Raw genomic sequence first — 5,993 nt, 5'->3', positions numbered from 1 at the left:
AAAAGTCACACGGAGTGAGATCTGGTGATCGGGGAGGCCATTCATTTCATGAAACAGTTGTCCCCTTCTGTAGCACGGCCGATCCATGGATGCGGCAGCTCCGTGTTCAGGTACCCACAAACTTCACGATGAAAATGAGGTGGAGCTCCATCCTGCTGAAAGATGAACGGAGGGTCCTACTGCATTTGAGGCATCAGCCATTGCTGCAACATGTCCAAGTAGGAGTATCCACTGACAGTGCTCTCGGCGAAGAAGAATGGCTAGCTCCGCACCTGAACTTGCCATGTTTGCGACTAGCGCTGACTATAGGCAAATTACCAAACTACACTTCAAAATGACATATGTATGAAATCTGTACAATGTTTGATTCTTGTGCAATAAACAATTGAAAATGTTCCCGGACTTTACGTACACCCTGTATTGTACTATAACCGCACTAACAATGGGAACAAGATCATTTTCGGAAACAAACAGCTAAAGTAAGTTTTAATGTTAATTTACACTGCTACTGAACACAGCGAAACAAACGGTGAAAACTTAAATAACGCATCCGGTGAACGGATCGCCTTTTGTACGTGTGCGAGAGTGCGCGTGCGCGTGTGTGAGGAGAGGGGCGGCTGCCTCGCGCGCGCGTGCGTGTGCCTGTGCATGTGTAACAAAAACTTCTCAGTGTCAAAAGAATAACTGTATGAGCCATTCACATCAATGTGCAATTAGCATCATCAACAACAACATAGATTTAGAATTAAGAACACCCTTCCGGTGAAGAGAAATAAACTAAATGGCACCCACACGACGCCAACATGAGGGTAGGTGCCCTCAGAATCCAAAGTCAATCAGGCGTGTTCTAGGCATGTCTTCTTGAAAAATATTACATTTCACCCGTGTACTGATCCTAGTCGTGGTACTTTAGACTAACACTGAAGACATCTTCTCATGCCTGGGACACCCCAGCTGTGGGGAGTGGGGACGTCCAACCCCCTCCCCCCCTACAAAAATAGCATAGTATTGACGGTATCTCGAATTGTGCATGATAAAGGTAAAACGATCTTGCAGGAACGCCATAAAGTCAAGAATGCTCTTATTTGCTTCAAGAAACATGTAATAGATCAAAATCACTCCACTGGTCATCGTACAAAGGAAATACTTTTCATCTGGGAACAGAAGAGTCTTTGGTGCAGTGGCATGTGGAGCTATACATAGATTAAGTGCAGACATTTTACGAATCAACTGCGACAACAATATCCACATAGCAGTCCATGTTCGTCCATGTCAAGCAGCCGCACGGAGAAGCCGCGCGGTCTCGGATGTGTGTGTTGTCCTTCGCGTAAGTTAAAGTTAGATTAAGTAGTGTGTAAGAGACTGATAACCTCAACGGTTTGGTCCCATAGGAACGTACTACAGATTTCCAAAGTTTCCATGTCAAGCATGTGACACTGGAGGCAAAGTAGCGAATCTATCATGACAATGACATGAAATCGAAGTTGTTTCATATATTTTACATTAACAAGAAGATACCAGGTCGCACGGGTGTTCATACTGAGGAGGACATGGTACACAGAATGCCAGACCACAGACCATGCAACCGTAGGGTGCAGGGTCTTCACCACATCTCAGACACAATCTTTCATCATTAGGCGATATTCTTCACTTGCCATAAGGTTCCTGGTACGAGGCAAATCTGCATGGACTTAACTGTATTAGATAAAGAAGGTCGAGACGTGTTAGAGGTAGGTAAAAATATGTGCTACTGCAATGGGCGTCGTTCGGGAGGAAGGGGCCAATTCATCAATCAGGATTGCTGTTAACCCATTCTGATGGTGGGTCCACAATTTAATCATCGTAATTGCGTAAAGAGAGACGACTCTTGTGTGGACGTTGACAAGGCCAAGGCCGCTAACTCGATGACGAAGAGTTATTGTATTCTAGTAGAGATTGATGATAGACAGTGCTCACAAACTATCGAAACACTGCTAGCAGCCTGTGCGCAGTTGCCTTAGGCAACAGGAAAACCCCTGCCAAATGGGATAGTCACGGCGTCAGGTGAGTGCTGACAAATGCAACCCATTGTATCATGTCTAACGCCTGCAGTAGGTTGCCATGAACGTTCAGGTGGGTCGCTTGAAGGAGGCTTTTATAGTTAACTGAGATCGTTCACTATATTTCACGCATGGAAGTGGTCCCCAAACATTTGAGCTTGACCGGTAACGGTAATAGGGCCACACTCCCTGCCAGAAGACGTCTACCGATGATCATAGCATCAGACTTGGTCAGATTCAAATGGCTGCGTGCAGCAGTCTCATAATCGGTGATCCATTCCAGCGCCAGTTGCACTTCATCCTCTGATTGAACCGAGAGCACCAAGTCATCCACCTATGCAGGACAGTTAAAAAACATACCCCTTTATTGCGATTCCAGTCAGCTACGCCGGCCGGTGTGGCCGTGCGGTTCTAGGCGCTTCAGTCTGGAACCGCGTGACCGCTACGGTCGCAGGTTCGAATCCTGCCTCGGGCATGGATGTGTGTGATGTCCTTAGGTTAGTTAGGTTTAAGTAGTTTTAAGTTCTAGGGGACTGATGGCCACAGATGTTAAGTCCCATAGTGCTCAGAGCCATTTGAACCAATCCAGTCAGCTGGCTATGCATACCATGTAACAATGGCTCAAGGGTGATGACATAAAGAAGCATCGAGTGGACATCTCTGTCAGACCGACCGCATGATGATAACAGGGCATTGACCAGCATCCACAACATGGCACCTCGGAGGAGTCACAAGATAATGTGTATAATGTGCAGTGGAAGGTCATTCGTCACAGCCCTGTCTCAAGAAAATAGAGACTCGCTGTATCAAAGGCATGTTCAAGTCCACTGTCTCTAAGACACCGTGAATGTGGCAGTTTGCTTCCAGAGCTAAGATATCACGATTGCTGAGCGCCATCTGAATGTTGCTTTCGCCACCAAAACAGAATCCGGGTAAAAACCTTGAAGTCAATATTTAACATGGTCATTGGTCTATTATGTCCAACTCCCTGACGCCCAGACGGTTTGTGGACCGGGATAAGCAGATCTTCTATGAATTCAGGTGGAAAGGGAAGGTCAGGGGTCATCAATTCTTGATACATCTCAATCCAGCTTGAAGCCATGAAGCCATGATTCCTGGAATTCGTGGAAAAACTCCAACAGGAAGCTCTCCAGGCCCAGGGATTTGTTTTCTGTTCCCATGTGGAGAGCATTAGCGAAGTCATCAATCATAATAGTCGCTGTAAGAATCTCCGCAGCTGCTTCTTCATGGGTTCCCGTCAGTGACTAGAGGACATCAGCCATTGCTGTTGTGTTCTGGTCCACTGCCACAAAGAAAATATTTGTTGTAGTTCACAAAGGCATGTGTAGTATCATTCTGAGACGTCAGTCAGCAACCGTCTGGCATGGAACAGCGCTGTCTGACACCGCTGTTTCTCTCTGATAATATGATGCATGGAGAGGGGTGCTTATCATACATGATATTGATAGATTCCACACACCATTGTTCCCTCAAGATACCTTCAAGACAGGGATGCATAAGTGAAATGACCTTCATCTTAAAGCACCGAATTTCAACCTTTCTCTGGATATAGCCTGAGAGCTCACGAGTGTTGTGAAATAGTATTTCTTGGTATTTCAGTGCTACTGCTTGCTGCGACCATAAGTTATCAGTGATTGACATAAAGCAGGCTTGGTGCAGTCGAGCCATCACTGGAATGTCGAAAAATATGCTGGAAGACGTCTCTTGCAGATGTACCACGTCGCCTCTATAAGCTGCCTGTGTTCCAGATCCTGGAGATGTGCGACATTCAGCTTCCACATGCCTCAACCGCGGCACGCCCTCTGCTGCTGGAAGGAAACAGTGCAAGTATAGGCGATAGGCTTGGAGGAGGCTGTAGGCTATAACTCAGGGTCAAGTGCGGATGTCGCAAACCCTTAGGATACTTAGACACGGTCAGGAGTACTACCTGAATGGCTGGTGACAAACATATAGCCAGGCCGATCACCATGCATATAGTCCCAAGTATTGGCAAGGTTAAGTTTGTGCACTAGCATATTGAGTTCCTGACATATGGTAAAATGAGGATTTTGATCATTCTGGAATAAAGCACAACTGAAGTCGGCACCAAGGATAATGTGGTCGTAATGCCACACAGTCAAAATGGAGACCTTTTTGAAATAGAATCGCGATTGTTCCCACCGCTTGGCCATGCCCAATGGAGAGTAAACATTGATGATCTGGACATTATGGAAGGTCTCAGCAGGACCCACATGCTACGGTCGATGAATTACTTAGTCAACCAAATTGCTTTCTTATAGCGGTTTAGTCGTTCCACTACCATTGCCAGCACATGGCTTTAAAGAATCATAATCCTATATAGCCAAAAACGTGGATGACCATGCAGCTTTGCTAGAAATGAAATGATAATTAAATAGACACCCTAGCTGCAAGCTCGTACGGGACTTGGTAGATTAATCTGCCACGAGTAATGAGTATGATGGGCAAACGTCTATTAGGCGCACTACGAATGTAGTGTTGTGGACATGTTGGGAATGTGCATCTCACGGGGAGCGTGCAAGGGATAAGTCCCTGCAGACGCACTATCCCCTGTGCCCGCGGTGGCTCAGATGGATAGAGCGTCTGCCATGTAAGCAGGAGATCCCGGGTTCGAGTCCCGGTCGGGGCACACATTTTCAACATGTCCCCAATGAAGTGTATCAACGCCTGCTTGCAGCTAGGGTGTCTATTTAAGGTGGTATTGTGACTGCGGTGGAAGAGTGTCACTGGCCCAGCTGCTGCTCAACATCTGTGCGATGCTGGTTTGGCCTCTGACAGGGCGCAGGCTTCCTCCTCCATGGATTCATAAATTGGGAAACGATCTTGGCAGGTGGCGTCCTTATCATCTTCAGAAGGTGTCCAGCAGATGTCAGATGGGGCGTTGTTTCTGACGTCGCCTTGGCGACCATTGCTTACACACGTGATCTTCACAGTCTGAAGACACCAGGGATCTTGACCCTCAGACACAAAAGCATCAGTAGGCACGACCTTGAGTTCCATCTCCTCCATGGGAGATTGCTCGCTTCCTTACGAGACAGTCAAACGAGGGGGAGGGACAAAGTTATAGGCATCATACCATTTGCAACACACTGAGGTACTACGAGAGGTGGCTATGGTTTAGTTGTAGGAGTCAGCGAGGACCGCAGTCAGAGGTCGTTTGACTCTGGTAGTACCTCAGAGTGAAAGCAGAGGGAGCGTCTTCAGGATAATCGCGACCTGCTCGTCCTCAGACCGTAGCTTTGTGGCCCTGCATTGCATACAGCTGGAACGGAAGTGTCCTTTTTGGCCACATCCGAGCACATCATAAATTATAACGGCACAGCATACGCCAACATATATATACTCACAATAAACAAATCCATGACGGTCCAAAGATTTTTCTACTATTACGATGTATATGCCAATGATGGCAGCACAAAGTAGCGATCCAAGCTGATCTCCAGTCCCAGAACTACAGATCCATGATGTATGCATGTCCGAAGGATATCAAAAAACAGAGACTCTGCAAATAGTACTATATGCCTATACAGGCTCCAACAATAATAATAAAATCTCTTCCTGTAGGGAAAACACAGCAATTGTGCGAATGCAAGACTTGGACATTCAGTGACACGTGCAGATTTGGGTTGGTCCTTGAGGCGAGCTCGGACAGCCACAGCGGTAAGTTTGCCTTCGGCAGTGCTGTGGCATGGATGTCTTGTTTAACGTCCTCACTGTGGAGTTCGCGCTCAGTGTTTTTTGTGTGATTCAGCTGTTTTACCGCTCTATGCTTTCTTAGAAGGAGAATGGCCTATTCCCATAGCAAATTGGCACTGAAGATCAGCTCTTCGACTGAATATGCACGACCGAAGGCACCTGAAATTGCACAGTTTATCAGAGACGAAGGAAGGATTTATTAGACCAATGTTGTTGACA

The 5,993-nt window shown here is 46.7% G+C and overlaps 1 non-coding gene across 1 annotated transcript; it reads left to right on the top strand.

The window, feature by feature from the left end:
- Positions 1 to 4,632: 4,632 nt before the first annotated feature.
- On the top strand, positions 4,633 to 4,707 carry Trnat-ugu (transfer RNA threonine (anticodon UGU)). The gene has a single exon. It is a non-coding gene; the product is annotated as a tRNA-Thr (tRNA).
- The last annotated feature ends 1,286 nt before the right edge of the window (positions 4,708 to 5,993 follow it).

The sequence above is a fragment of the Schistocerca serialis genome, chromosome 1 (assembly GCF_023864345.2).
Source record: "Schistocerca serialis cubense isolate TAMUIC-IGC-003099 chromosome 1, iqSchSeri2.2, whole genome shotgun sequence".
Lineage (NCBI taxonomy): Eukaryota > Metazoa > Arthropoda > Insecta > Orthoptera > Acrididae > Schistocerca > Schistocerca serialis.
Note: the sequence above shows the minus strand (reverse complement) of the source record. Positions and strands in the feature narration are given on the sequence as shown.